The sequence below is a fragment of the Cyanistes caeruleus genome, chromosome 8, assembly GCF_971803275.1.
Source record: "Cyanistes caeruleus chromosome 8, bCyaCae1.hap1.1, whole genome shotgun sequence".
NCBI classification, from domain to species: domain Eukaryota; kingdom Metazoa; phylum Chordata; class Aves; order Passeriformes; family Paridae; genus Cyanistes; species Cyanistes caeruleus.
The window spans coordinates 9514449-9530018 of record NC_141708.1 but is presented as its reverse complement, the minus strand read 5'-3'; the positions used below and the strand labels follow the sequence as shown (position 1 = coordinate 9530018).

The 15570-nt window shown below is 42.5% G+C and overlaps 1 protein-coding gene across 1 annotated transcript in view; it reads left to right on the top strand.

Moving 5' to 3' along the window:
• The first annotated feature begins 2461 nt into the window (after window positions 1-2461).
• The window catches only part of LOC147651861 (uncharacterized), a 55683-nt gene continuing 42574 nt past the window's right edge, over window positions 2462-15570 (top strand). The window contains exons 1-3 of the mRNA XM_086900487.1: window positions 2462-2569; window positions 3167-3261; window positions 4720-4822. The gene's annotated coding sequence lies outside the window, so the exon portion shown is untranslated. The remainder of the gene's footprint in view (window positions 2570-3166; window positions 3262-4719; window positions 4823-15570) is intronic.

The window sequence follows — 15570 nt, the reverse complement described above, 5'->3', positions numbered from 1 at the left end:
TTGCAGGCAGAGCTCAGTCACGGACACAGGAGCATGAATGAGAGGAGAGGGAGAGGAGGAGGTTGTGTCATTGTGGAGGGCAGGTTGTGGGGGCTCTGAGCTAGAATGTTCTACTTCCTGTCACTCTGGAAAGGAAATGTCATTGCACTTCTCCAAGCACATTCAAAGAAAAGTAGCTTCAATCATGCTTTTTCCTGGAAGGGACCCTGCTGGGTCTGGGGGTGGCAGGGACTGGGCACAGGCACAGAGCAGTGACTTGTTCTATGAAGATGACCTCCCTTTACCTCTCTGGTACTGAACAAATATCACCCCTCCCAAGGCTTTTTCCATCAAGTTTAAAGATGTTGGTATTTCTGTAGTCTAGAAATATTTGTGAGGATCTTGGGAAGGCTGGAACTTGGGCACAGGAGAAATGGATTTTTGGTGGCAGGTTTACCACAGGGTCCCCCTCTCCCTCCCTCCTTGTCTCTCCCCATGTTCCACTGCAGTCCTTTCCTTGTGGTTTCCACAGCAGGCTCTCAAGCTGTGAGGGGAGATCCTTCAATACTGCCTCTGCTCCTGAGAGCCCTGAGCTGGCCTCAACATTTTTCTCATCGTTGTGCATTGATATCTACATCTAGAAATGACCTGTTCCTCCCTGCCTCTCTTATCTGGGATCTCAGCCTGAGCCTTAGCTCCCACTTGCTCTCTAAGTCATCTGTGTTAAACTGCTCCTCATAAATAGCAGCTTCCAGCATGACTTCTTTTATCTGTGGCTTCTATTTGTGTGCAAGAGGGAGAAAACAGGTTTGTTTCCATCAGAGCAGCTGGCTCCTCTGATCTGCCACCTGGAGACTTGGCTGACAGGAAATGTGTCTGCAGGCAGGGCAGACCTGTGCTTCTCTGCTGTCACCCTGCTGGCAGGGGGTAAACTTACCCCTTTCCTCACTCCTTTGGGGCCTGCTGAATACTGTTAGCAGATGTTATGGGTTGGGAAGAAGATACACAACTCCTAGCACTGCAGCAGGCTCCAGGGATCCTCTTGTAAAACCTGCAATGAGGAGATTCAAGTGTGTTCATTGGAGCAGACCAGGAAAAAGGTTTGTATATGCGTGGGAGGGGATGGTGGGCAGGCAGGGCTCAGTCCAGCTCTGATTCCCTGCCCTCCTTTGACTCTGCCATTTGGTGCTACAGACACCCAGCTGGAGATGCCCATGTGGGCTGTACTGCCCCTTGTCTGGGGAAGAAGGATGACATTAATTAAATGCTTTGTTGTTTTCATCCTTAGAGAACCTGTTGCAGAAGAGGTGTTTATGTCTTCCTTTGGGCATGTTGTGCAGGTGAGACCAGATGGAGATGGAGTTTTGACAGCCACACACTCAGAGGAGCCCCAGGTAAGGGTCAGTACTCTGCACTCTTGTGGTTACAGCCTGTCTATCCTTTGAACAAATGCTGGTTAATGCTGTAAGATTCCTTAGTGCAGGCTCCTGCTGCCCTTGCCTCTATGGGTGGATGCCCCTGCATGGTCTAAGCTGAGGTGGTGTTACATGTGCTCAAGTTTGTCTTGACATGGGGCAGCCCAGGGATGATTTAATTGATTTAATAAACTGTGACAGTTACTGTAATAGCACTCTCCACACTCTGAAGAGATTGTGGACTTTGGGTTTCTACCTGGTTTAATTTTGGTGGTTTTTTTTTTTTTTCCATCAATAGGTTGAGATTTTCTTTGGTGTCAGTTTCAAAAGAGTAAAAGAGAAAATTTGAAAAAATGCCATCTATGACTTCTGTTGGCTGGAAAAAGCAAGAGCAGTTAACAGGGCAAGAGCCATGGCTCTGTGGTCCAGGGGAGTTTTCTGAGGAGGGCATTTGCAGCTGTCTGTGGCACTTTTGCAGGAACAGGGAGGGACCCATCTGTGCCATAGCTGTGATGGGGCCAGCAGCTCCCTGATGTTCCTGGGGCTGAGTGGGGCCCTCAGCAAATGTCAGAGCTTGTCAGTGAGAAGGGGAGGTTTTTCTCACTGTAACAAACCCCACAGATTGAGAAGCAGAGAAATTTTCCAGAAAGTTCTCCTGAGAAAAACCAGCTGAGCTGTGGTGGCAAAATGGTAAAAATGAAAAACCAAATCATAGCTCAGATTGCAGCAAAAGTGGTGACTGCAGGTGCAGGGAGAAAACTGGAAAGGATGGAGATGGGGATGAGATGGGAACAGCATCAGGCCCAAGAGGGATCTGTTCTGGTCACGCACTGCAGACACCATCCACGTGGCCAGCTCTGCCTGCAGCAGAAGCCTTAATGATCTCAGAAGAGAAAGAGCTGAAATGAAACCAAGAGCTTTGCCTGCTCTGAGCTTCTGTAGAAAAGATTGAAGCGGGGGACCGGCACTTCCAGCAAGGGCTGCGTGCAGCGCCCATCGCCTCACGGGCCGCTCCCGGCCCTGCTGCCGCTCCCTCACAGAGCTGTGCACACACGGCCCGGTGCCGCGGCCCGGCCGGGCGAGGAGCTGCCCCCGAGGGCAGGGGAGGGAGCTGTCCTGCTCACCCTGCAGCCCTGGGAAAGGGGTGCCAGCAGCCAGAGGCTCAGGAGGACCAGGTGAGGAGCAGCCCATCGAGGAGAGTCAAGTGGTGGGGCCGGCTCTGTGCAGCCACAGAGCCCTCTTGTGTTGTCTGCTGGGTTGCAGACCAGCCAGAAGAGCAGCCGGTTCCTTTCAGGAGACCAAGCAAGGTAAAAATTGGCGTCTAAGGTTTATTTTTCCCTGTTTAGAAGTTTTCAGCTTGTGGGAGTTTCAGCTTGTGGAAGGCAAGAATGGGAGGAGAGAAATGATGCCCTGTCGGTAGGAAAAGGAGATGTATTCTGTACAGCTTCTAAATAGCCATACACCAGGAGGAAGAATTTACTCTGGAGCTGTTCCATGTGCTAATTATTATTAATTGATTGATTTTTAAGACAATATTATGGCTTATTGCAGAAACCCAAGCTCCAAGAAGTTATTGTTTCAGCTGAAAGAAATCTGTGAAAAATGTTTCTCTAACAAAAAAAAAACCCAAAAAACCCCAACAACAACAACAAAAAAAACAAACCCCACAAACCTGGTAATTTTTTTTTAATGTGGAAAATAGGGTTTTTTTTTTCTTTAAAGTAAAACCTGAAAAAAAGTGAACCGTCAAATCTCTGAAACTTAAATTTCAGGCAACCTTCCTTTGGACCCATCTCCCTTCAGTGCTGTCTCCCTTTGAGGGAAGCCACCTCAGGCACCGGCACTTTGTGCAGTGGAGGCTAATGAGGTACGTGAAGCCCTGATCCAGTGGAGTCCCCAGGGACACGTTACCATCTTCCCCTGGCAGTCATACGTCATTGGACAGGTTCCCAGAAATCACAAGCAGATTAAACATACCTTTTGCCTTGTAATGGCACAGGTATGCTTGCCTCTCTAATGGTTTCAGAAAGTATAAAGCCAGAAAGGACTACTAGATCGTTTTAATTTGCCTACTGATAGTTTTGTGTAATATCTGCTATTACCTAGAAATTAATCACCAGCAGGCACCACCAGCAAGGAAAAATGATATCATCAAAGGTAAGAATGTTTTAAAACTACTGTGTAAGGAAGAAAAAAGGGGTGGAAAGTGATTGTGAAAACATTTTATCATGCTGCAGAAAGTTGTCTGTTGGCACTAAACTACAGTGAATCTGAACAGGGAGAAAATGATTTCCTGCATTCAGATCCAATGGTCTCCAATCCCTTGATAATACAAACAAGGACTGTGCAACTCAATCAACCAAATACAGTGCAAGGGAGGTCTTGTTTTCAATTACATTCACAAATGGCAAGCAGAGCTGTGTGTCAGAATCTGTTCTTTTCTTATTTACAATCAGTCAAATAGACTCTTTTTGTATATGTCTGAAATGTTCATGAGTTTATAAACAGGTGGTGAGAGTCCAGGAAGCTGATGTGTATTTTGGAATTTCCTACCAACTGAAATAGTTTTTCTAATAATTCAAGATGCTGTCACATTAAATTAAATTATCACAATGATGATGCTCTGTATGTGTCAGCTTCTGTTTCAATAATGTATCCTGCATTTTGGCTGCCTAGGATTAATTTTTGGATAAAAAGTTATTTTTCTTTATATTGCTGCCAGCATGAATTAAAATTAAATTCAGTGCTGGCAACAGAAATGTAAGAATGAGGATCTGTTTTAGTGCTCCCTTTAGTTTACATTGATTAGCTTACATTAATTTTCACCTGAGTTGTTGTATTATCACCTTACCAAAATATTTGGATTGTTTTTTTTAAAATATTTTGTCTTCAAAATTTAATTAAGTTAGTTTATGAAAATATTTTTACTCATTGCAGATTTGGGAAATACTGCATTATTTCAAAACAAAGCTCCTGGGTCTCTTTTTTCATGTCCTCAGAAAAATATGCTCATACAAGACTAAGAAGTACACAGCTGTGAAAAAGAATCGAAAGAGCTGAGTATTACAGCATGACTTTTTGTTGTTGTGTCAAGACAAATGAGGTGCAGCCCAGAGTGTTCTGCTATAGCTTTAGTAATTTTTTTAGTGGGATCCTTGACCTGGCCCATGATAAAGAAAGTTATTATGTCATTTGTTTACTGATTCCTTTTCTCATTGTCTTCTTGCAAAGCCACCTCTTCTCCTATCAGCTCTAATTGAATTGACTGCCTGTATTAGGTTCTTAGATTCACCATATGCTCTCTGTCTAATAATATTTATTTCAGATTAATGGCAGCAACACAAAGAGCAAGGGTATGCAAAGCCCATAGGAGAGGTCACAAAGCATCTTGTGCCACATGGTGTTGTAGCTGTCCTGAAAGCTACCAGGTGGGTGCTGCAGAAACTTAGATTCTTCTTTTGAATTTGAGGAAAATTTAAGGAACTGCTATGAGATGATCCTTAAAGGCTTACAGTCCAGAGAGAGAAAGAAGTGTCATTTAAACAGTCAGGGAATGAAGCTGTAGTGCTGTGATTCTCAGCTCTAAGAAAGTCTGCAAAAAGGCCAGAATTTCAAGATTTATATTTGAAACATGAAGTTTTCTTCCCTATTCCCATTCATCTCTTGGTATTTGGTATGTTTTCATGGATTACTTAAAAAAAAAATGGGTCTTATTTACAAACGATCTGTGTCTGTCTCATGTTACCCTTGCCAGAAGGTGTCTCACTTGCATGATCATTGCAAGGACCATTGCAAGGTTCATTTACACTCCATGAGCTGTCTTTAAGTGCACTACATATTGCTAGCTTGGTTTAAAGATGATGTATTGCAGACAGCCAGCAAGATAATTAAGAGAATATATTAAGCTAACCTGGATGCTGTGAGTGCAAGGCTTGAATAAGCACAGCACATCTCACAAATTCTATTTAGCAGCAGAAATATTTTTTCCAGTGTAGATTGTGTTGAAAAGAGACAAATCCAATGAGAAGGCGAAAAGAGAGAAGAAAGATGAAAGAAAAAACTGATGAGTGAAGAGAGAGGAAATATTCAGGTGCTGCAGGGATTGGAAGAGCCGAAGGAGATGGGAGAAGATGGGAGTTTGTGTATGAGGGAGGAATGGAGCAGTGGGGTAATGCAGTCTGGATGGGAAAGGAGATGGCAGTGGAAGGAGGGGATCTGGAGGGGATCTCTGATTAGGGAAAAAGCTGTAACCAAGAAAGGGGACCAAGTGTCCCAGGCCAGCAGCTCTGCCAATTGTCACATCCCTGTGTTGCAGTGATCCCTTATACAGCGGGATCCCATCCACGAGAGATGTTCTCACTGGGCTGAGTCCCGCCCTGGCAGGAGGCTCTGTAGCTCCAATTGCAGAGTAATTAGCTCACTTGAGAACAGGAGATGTGATGGAATAAGGGGGAGAGAGGGAAGCATAGCTAAGAAGTTACTTTAATGAATTTGGCTTTCCTCTTTGAAAGTTTGAAGACATGAAAGATGTTTTCAAGGAAGCAGGAAAGCTTACTTAAGGATTGGATTATTCAGAGCTTAAAAAGTGTTGATTGCAAATTTCTCTGTGTATGCTTTAGGTGGTTAAGTGTAAAGAGCTCTTAATAACTAAGCTAATAAACTCCTCAGTGTTCCACCTTGATATTTTTATTTATGTCTTCAGAAATATGCTAACATGCTGCATAAATAGCAAGGCATATTTCCTCTTGGAGCACATGACAAACACACTCAAAATTTCTTCAGCATAGCAAGAAATGAGGATTTCTTTTTCATTTATTTTATTGTCCTTTGGTATTTTCTGTGTTTCCTGTTGTCCTCAGGTAAACAAAAACTTCACCAATGTGATCTTTTTGGCATATCTAGCAGATTTCTGTTTGCATCCAAGTGACGCATGAAACCTCACAATGCTGATGTGGGGTGAAGGGAGGCCCTTACAATGTGGATTAATTTATAATGCTTTAAGATTTAGGATTTATTAAGGTAACCCTAGTAAGTTAAGTTGATTCCTTAATTCCAAATGAAAGCTCTTGCCATCTTCTGTTTAAAAAGCAATGCATAGACTGACTTGAAAATTAGATATTTTCCTGAGAAGTGAGAGTTTACAGTGACTTCCCTTTGGTGGGCAGAAAGATCTCTTGAAAAAGCTGTAACCCAGCTACTCTTAATGCCTTTCCCCTGGGGTAGGCAGGGCATATTTGGGCTCTACTTATTGATCTGTGTTATGAAACAATAACAGCAGCATTCATGAGCCTTGAAAGCCGTAAGCAAAGATAATATGCACACTTCACTTAATTCAATAAGTTTGGTGGGGGGTGTAATATGCCTCTTGGAGCGTAGCTTGAGGAAATCATCTTGGTTTACACTGCTTGAGGAGGCTCTGATAATGTATTTAATAACAAGAACAATAAAAATAAGGCTACCTGGGTTATGTGGTGTTGCAAAACCTCTGCTCTTGGCTGTCATTCACACAAGCCTTGGCTGGCCCCAGGCCTCCTCTGTGCCTATGCCTGTGGGAAGAGAGGGAACAAGTGCACCCTGCCTTTCTCCTTTGTGTTGAGACGGCAAAATAATTCAGGCACAAACTGCCTCTGTCTGGCTCTGCACAGCACCTGCTAAAGTAAGGTCTCATTTTAGCTGGGGCTCTCAAACATTACAGTAGTACAAATAATTTCATGTAATGATTTCATTTTGTTTCCAGTCCCTGGCTTTACCCAGAGACTCACAGTGGAACCATTAGGCATGTCTGGAGTTGTTATAAACCTCTTTTCCCAAAAGTGATTTATCTGACTGAAGGTAATACAGTGTAATTATATGTTAGCCTCTGATTGTTCTTCTAGGAAAGCTTGGCTCCTGTCCTTCGGAAAACCATCTCAAGAATGAAGTCAGGAGCTGCTCTAAACTCAGCCACTGTCCCTTTAGGATGGGCTGGGGATGTACAAAGCAAAAGCCTTCTGCCTTGATGTATACATTGTGTAGGCTGTAAGAAGCATCTCTAGCACAGAGCAGGGCAGAGGAATGGGATCCAGTGGCTGTACAGGGAATAACAACTCTGAACTACTCTGTGAATGAAGCAATAGAGACCAGCTTTGCCTTGATGGAGGGTACACGTGGGCCTGCAGGAATAATTTGAAAGGATTGGACTTTGAAAAATACTCTGCAGCCAAGCTAAGAAAGCCTTCATTGGGCTGACCTGATGTGTTGAAATGTCTTTCATAGCTCAGTTCTGAAAGCCTTCCTGTCCAAACATGAAACCTCTTTGTCACTATTATACCCTGAGCCATCACACAGTGCCCATTTTTTGCCATTCAACTGCTCTGCCCACAGGAAAGGATGGAGCTTAGTCTCACCTGGAACTATCCCCAGTGTTGCACTGTTCTGTGGCCAAAACCCATGCCTGGAACAGCCACTGAATGTCACACAACTGATTGATATGGCAAAGTGGTGGATTTTGGGATGCACAGCTTTGGGTCCTGTCTCCCAGGCTTGCTGAACCTCAGAAGCCTGAGCAGAAACATGTAGTCTTCTTTGACTCTTTGTAGGTTCCATGTCCCAAATGCTGATAGCAAAACTGAGGTAATTTCAGGTGCTGAGAATGAATAATTGCAAATTCTCATTCTCTGCATATGTATGGCTAACAGTAAACAGCTGGTCGGGAGTATCTGGCTCTTGGACTAGTTGACTTGAAGTCCTGTTGCTTCAGTGAATTTTAAAACAGGGCTTTCCAGGGGATCTTCAAAATACTGGCCTCTGGCAAGAAAGATCCTAATTTGCTGAAATAATCAAAGCTTGACATATAACAGCCTCAGGACCCTTTCTCTCTTTGCCCCAGACTTACATTGAATGAATTTAATGCCCTGGTAGCTGTAGTGTCTTGCTTCATACAAGCAACTAACAGTGAATTGGTCCAACAGTTGTTCTGGAAATACCATGCTATCTCTTTGCCTCCTCCTTCTCTTCCTCCTGCCTGTCATTTTTTGTTTGCTTGCTTTCTTTTGTTTTTCTTTCTTGGCATGGGAGATTTATCATATTTGGGATATAGATTCCTGGGGCCATGAAAAGCTAGAGAAAACTTTAAGAGTGTTATTGGGGGCTCAAAATTCAAAATCTTAAGCTTGGTTAAGTAAGCAAGTCTGGGCAAATAGTGAATGCCAGTGATCTGCTCTTTTGAAATGGAGAGCTATCTTAGTGGAACAGACTCTGCTTTGAATCAGGTAAAATGTATAAAATGTACCACCTCAGACACACCTCACGCTGACAGGCATGAGCTGTGTGCAGATTGGTAAAATCTGTCTGTGTTTTCCCTGGTGTTTTTCTTGAGTGCAAGCATTTGTTCTACTTTGACTTTAATTAGTCCCTCATAGTGTTGCTCTGACAGACTAAATTAGGTGTCAGTAATAATATACTTTGTAAATGCTATGTCTGTACAGAAATTCTGTATGCCAAGGCTAGGATTATTTTCCAAGTCTATCCACTGCATGTAATTATCCATTAATGTAGAAATATATGAGGAACACTGGCTTATATTATTACATCTTATATTGTGCCATTTCTCAGGTGTTACTCCTGTTATTAGTGGCTTGTCCACAGGACAGCAAGTCTGCTCCTCAATCAAGTGAAAGAAATGTTTAATATGGAGATAAGGTGTAGCAATTAGCACTAGCATTTATTCAGAGCTGATCTGTTTAGTTAGTAGAGCTGATCATGAAGTGCAGACACTGAGATTCTTTGTAAACTGAACTCCTCTCTGTTGTGTTTCTTAAGCTATGATCTTCAAGATTATGCCCAATTTTGCTTTACTGTCCGTGTACCCTGGTTATGGGTCAAAATCAGTTCAAACCAATTCTTTTCATCTGCTGCTGTGAGTTTTGGCTGAGACACTTGGTCTGTTTCAGACCACAGGCTTGAGCTTGAACATGAGTTCAAGCTGCAAGTAACACATAGGGTGTCAACTGAGATTTTAAAATCAAAATGGATCTTTGAGGTATTTATAACATTAAACACAGAATTTGCTCTGATTGCTCCTGTCTGGAGTCCAGCAGGTCCTGTCTTCATCAAAGCAGAGCTTCTAGTGCTGCTCCTGTCTTAACCAGCAGACACCAAGAGGCAGAGATCCCGATGTTTCCCTTTTCTGATGGTCCTTATCCCAGGTCACCCTTATTGTTACATAATTGTGTAGTGAGTCAATGGAGAACCACTAGAAAACACAACAACGTCTGATCCATATTTGTAGCCTGTAAAAAGCAACCCCCTCCTTTCTACCAGGGAAAAGATGCTGGTTTCTACATCATCAGATATTTTTTAGGAAAATGAGAAGTATTTCTAATCAAAGCCCTCTTTCTGGCTGGATTTTCTTGTAGCTAACAATGAAAAAGGTAATCACTGTGTGTTGAGACTTCTCTGTGGCATTTCAGAAAGAGCTACAATGTAAAATGAAGAATATTATGTGCTTTTCATCAAAAAGTTTAATAGGAAAACTTTGTCTATTTTTCTTCTTACTTGATATGCTTTGAATTTATACAAAGAATTAAAAATTTCTGGGTAAATAGCAAGTCAAATGACAAGTTTTTATGTTTTGTTTTTCATCCTTGCAAAAACAGAGCTATGTCATTGTCTGTGTTCAGTTTCCTTTTCTTTACAACCAAATTCAATGCTGCAGGGAAATTAGACTGGAGTCACATTTTTCTTTTTTTCCCATATTTTGTAATGTTGTGTTCTAAAATTTGCTGCTTATGAGACCATTTCAAAATATTCCAAATGAATGGGAACTCTGCAGAAATAACAGACTTCAATTTGTCTAGTGGGCTGTTGCCTGAAGAGAGAGAGAGAGTCTCATTGTGGCTTCTCAGTGGTGGCTGCTTTCTCAATAATGAAACATGAAGAACAATTTTCTTACCTTGCATTTATACAAACCTTAACAGTGGAAAAATGGGAAACTTTAGAAAACTTCCCAAACAACACTTCTAACCATTCTTCAAACCTCCCAGGGATCAACGAGTTTTGCAGATCAATGCTGTTATTACATGAAGGAGAGGACTTCAGAAAGCTATCACATATAGGCAGGAGCCTATGGTTTGTGGCAAACCCTATTGGAAATGAGTATCCCTTATCCCTATGTGATTTCCTGTGCTTTTCAAAAGGGAGTAGTTTGAGAGGTGTTTGGGATTCAGCATTTATAATGGAATCTGTAACAAAACTCAGCATGCAAACTGCAAGAAAGTATTTAAGCAGTTTGAGTGAGACTCAGTAACTGGTTTGAAAAGCATTTCCTGAAGGTACAATCACTTCTGGAACCAGAGTAGAAACACTTATGCATATTTCTGCACCCTGGGGCAATTTTCAAGAATGTACCTAACGTTAAATCTGAACTCAAAGGGCTTTAATTTTTCTATTTGATGGGGAGCACTCATTATGCAAATAAGATAGCCTTTGGTCAGCTGTCTATATTCCAAATTTTTTTTCTGTTTTGGAAGGATGCTAGTTTAAAATGGAAATTTCCACATTGAAGTTACCTATTTAGTCACAGCTTTTTAGTGTGCCTCGAAGATGTGAAGTGGAACACAATCAGATGCAAGCATGATTAGTAAAGCCCCATCCTAGCATAAAAGGAGTCTTGTCTCAGTTTGGCACAGCTACTTCTATAACTCCTCCCTGACAGGGATATTGCAGCAACCTCCACTTGTCCTTGTCTTCATGGCACAGATAAAATATCCTTGGTTGTCTCCATGTCCGGCCTCTGGTGGCCATCCCATACCTCCTGACCTACCTTCACACTAGGTTTCTGGGGCAGGGACAAATTTGGGCCAGGGTTATAATGGTAGCTAATCTCTCTACTCTGCCTTACTCTTGCTTTCTTCCTGACATTTGATATTTAAGAGGGACATCTCCAGTGTGAGAGACCCATATTGAGCACTGGGAGGTACAGCTATGTGAGGGGTGGGTGTAATTTTTGGCCCATGGTGTCAATTTTTCCCACCTGGTGGATTCTGTGGCTTTCTTGGTTGCAGATGAGCATGCAGGCATGCTTTGTCTGGTGGTTACATGAGGTAAGCACTTATTCATCACCAGCAAAGTCAAAGAGTGAGCCAGAAGAGACTCTGAGGAGACATCCTTTGCTTGTATAGCTCACATGCCATGACAAAGCCAACAGAGAGAGGGGATTTTACATCTGCAGGGATTTATTTTTTCTGCTGATAATTTCTTTCTTCCGGCACTAGCACTTCTAGCAGTCTCAAAAATCTTATGAAGAATTTGGGGGATTTGACCCCCATCACCATTGTAAAATCTCTAGGGGCTGTTAGGAACCAGGCTTTAACCTCTGGGGAAAAGGCAGTCAGTCCATAAGGAACATTAAAAATTGAAAAGCAAGAAAAACCTTTAAACCTTTTAAACTTTAAAAAATTTATTCCCCATTGACTAGTCTGCTTCAGAACATGGAGGCAGGAATCTGGACATGCGTCTCCAGGAGCTCAGTGAGGATCTGGTGCAGCCCCTCCCTGGGAGCAGTGAAGGAAAAAAATCAGCCTTCCTTCTCTGGTGCCTCTTTAGAGGAAAACATCCATTATCTGACCTAATACCTCTGATACATTCATATAGTTCCTTCCCAGGCTGAGTTTCCTTACAAATAACTCTCATTATTTGTGCTGGGCTGGTGGTAAGACATCTGCTTTCTAACATCCAAAAGAGATTTGTTGTGCAGTTCTAAGGAGAGCTTCCTCTGCAGAGTTTGGCTTGCTTAGGTAATAGTTTGCTTTGGATCCATCTGGAGGAACAATCCTCCTGAAATGGGGCTCATTATTCCAACAATGCAAACCGACCTGGGTGAGCAGGGGCTGGGGGACCAAACCTTGCCTATAAGGAAGATGCATGATAGAGGATGGGAGGCTTGCAGAGGAGGGAGCAGGTGGCTCTTGGAAGTTGAGTGGGAGCTCTGCTCTCCTGGGGAGGTGAGCAACAGCGGCACAAGTGCTGAGACTGACAGGAAAAGTTAGTGGAAGTGCTTTCCTATGTTGCTGGGCACAGCTGCAGCAAAGTGCTTTGCTGTGCTTGAATACTTAGTGTTGCTGAGCTTGCAGCTGGAGAGCTGCAGAGCCAGGCAGGGAAAGTTGTACACAGTGAACTTCACTTCTCATCCAACACTGTAAAGTGATCAGGGTGCATGATATCAGGACTCCAGGCTTTCAGGAGTTTGGGATGAAATGAAACAACCTTGGGACTTTTTCAGATGAAGAATACAGAAGCAGCTTCTGAGCGGCCTGGCACACGGATGTGGCTCCGTCTCCCTCTTTCCCAAGCATTCTGTTTGTCACATGCTGCACGTGGCTGTGTCTAAGGGCGGTCAAAGCTATTAATTCCCACTTGCCTCTCTTTAATTCTGTGCAGAGGAACATTGGAGCAGGGCCCTCAGAAGTGTGCCAGGCAGCTCCCAGGGTAATGGCTCTTGGAATTCACTCCGTGGTTACAACTGCTTCAGCTTGGGGTGCTCCCTGCTCAACTGTGTCTCTTTTCCTTAAAGGTTTCCACTCCTTCCTGTTTTGTTTTGTCAACCTGAGTGAAGTGGTCAAAGTGTCTTCCTGTGTTGGCAAGCACATTTTGGAAGGAAAAGAAATGCTATTGCCTTATCAGCAAGTCATTTCCCACAGGCTTTTTATTCACCTCCTGCAGAGGACATAGTGAGCTATGTAGTATGGGGAAGGCTGCTGAGGATACACTTTTTTCTTCTCTCTGATATCTGGATCATGTTTGGTGCAGTTGTAGGAACCTTTGAAATCTAGCATCATATTTTTCTTACACTTGGAAAAAACAGACCCTGAAAGAGGAGCAACAAGCAAACCACTAAAAAACATATTTTCCTAAAATATGTATAAACTTTCCCTTCCAGTAAGAAAATACCCTAAGGACATTGGATCTCAGCACTGAATCCAAGCCTTTAGAAACAGGATGCATAAGGCAAACAACGTTGCCAAGGTCATGTGCCACGTGCTTCTGTTGCCTTCATCCTTAGAGGAAACACTGGGGCCAGCAGGAAGATCCATGCTCCTGTGACATTTCAGGGACTCACCAGGAGGAGGAGAGCCAGTGTGCTTGCTCTTGGTCTTGCCCAGGTGGATGAGGGCCTCCCAGTCTGCTGTGTCCACAGCTGAACAAATGCAGTTCCTACACAGGTTGGACCTTCTCTGTTTTTGTCTAAATAAGGGTGTGGGGTGTTTTCTGAGCTGGGATTCATTACTGTACTGGCTCAAACAAAAACAAAGCTGTGCTTTCCTTTTTCAAACCACACTGCAGGCTTTTTCCTTCTCCCTGCTGATTCTGTTCAAGGGAATACCAGTGAATTTCCTGGTTTCATACCAGAATCAGGGGTTAATGCTGAAAATATTAGGACTGGTTTGGTCTTTTCTCTTTCTTTTCAGAAATGAGTTGACAAAGTGCTAACATTGGTGACCTGACTTTACATAAACATGCTCTGAGTTTCACTGTGCATTTATAGCCTGTCCAGGGAAGCTCCATTCTGTCTAAATGCAAAAAGTTATGAAAGAACACTCATAGGCATGAAAAGTGCTCAAGAACTGTTTTTATGATTTTTTTTTTGAAAGACCCAGGTGCTTAATTAAAGGCCCAGAAAAAGGCTTTTCAAAAGCTCCAGAAGGGCCTTGACTTCTCAAAAAATTACAGTGAAAGAGAAATGTCACGAGCAAGTGACTTCATTTTTCCTTTATGCCAAGGAAACATTCTGGTGTGATGACTTCTCTGAGGTTATTGGGAAAGATGAGAAGGGTAGCAGTACCATAGCACTTACCCTGTGTCCATTTCTGGGTCTTTTGAGAACGTAGGAGCAGTTGCACAGAGGTACTCAGTGCCTTTTGACATGAGTACTTTTGACATGGTACTCAGTGCCTTCCATCCTTCCTCAGAGAGCCATGGATGTAACTGTGGTATCCGAGGTCACTCAGCTGCAAATCGGAACCATGAGGCAGAGTGGGATGGAGATAGGAAAATCTATCAGAGGACAGGAATAAAACCCCATAACCTGACTGTCAAAGGGAATCAAGCTCCTGCTCTGTGCAGGGATACAGAAGTCTGGTGTAAGTCATAGTAAGGCAATCTCAGGACACTGTCAGCCTCAGACATCTGGCAGGTATTTTCTTAGTGCAACACAACATTTTCCTATTTTTGACTATTTTGCTCTTCTAAGTATCATCACACCACTTGGCAAATTCTGCTTCCTTGGGTGTTTCTCACCATCTCCAACGTTATAAATATGAGAAGGCTGCTGTAGGGTGTGCCCATATGCTGTACAGCAGATAGTGCTCCCAGGCAGCTGGGATGGGTTGCTTATATGCTATGAGGGTTCCTGTCTTTTGCCAGGAAAAGTCAGTTGATGCTTTATTAAATAAAGTAAAAATCCAAAATAAATTTTAGCAAATGAAATAGAACACTACTCGATTAATAACTTGAACATCAGCTGTAATTAAATAGACTACTTTAAAAATGAAAAATCAGCTTCTTTCATCTCTGCTATCAGTCTCAATTTCTCAAGTTTTCACAATTGCAGAAAACAGAAAAATTCACCTTTGCTTTTAATGCATTGGAAAGTCCAGGGAAAGACATCAAGCTGAACATTTGTAATAATTTCACAAAAGTCATTCCAGATTTATAGCTGAGTTCACAGTCTTACCTCAAGTCCTATTTCCTTTTAAAGTGTATCTATCATTTCAAGAGACTTTAGAAAGAGATTTAAATCTTTTAATCCCTTTTCTTCCTTTTCCAGGCAGAATTTAGTATTTATGCTAAATTACCTGCAGTTTGGATAAGATAGGTATGAATTCAAATTATCATGGACTTTCAAAATCCAGCCAGTATTTTTTGTAAACAACACTTAAAGATAAAATGTTCAAATCTCCTTGCTACTCATAAATTGAGCAATTAGTAGATGGGCTGAAGGTAAAGTGCATTAAATTCACTTATGTAAAATGAACTTGGGCTTATTTCCTTTAGGTACAACCCAGCCCAATTTTCCTTTCAGCGCTATACTACCCTGCTTTATTTTCCATTACACTCCTTATGCTGGTCTCAAAATTTCTTTGCAAAAAATGGGGTTTTGTCTGCAATCTCTGGTCATAACTTCTGCAGTAATTGCTAT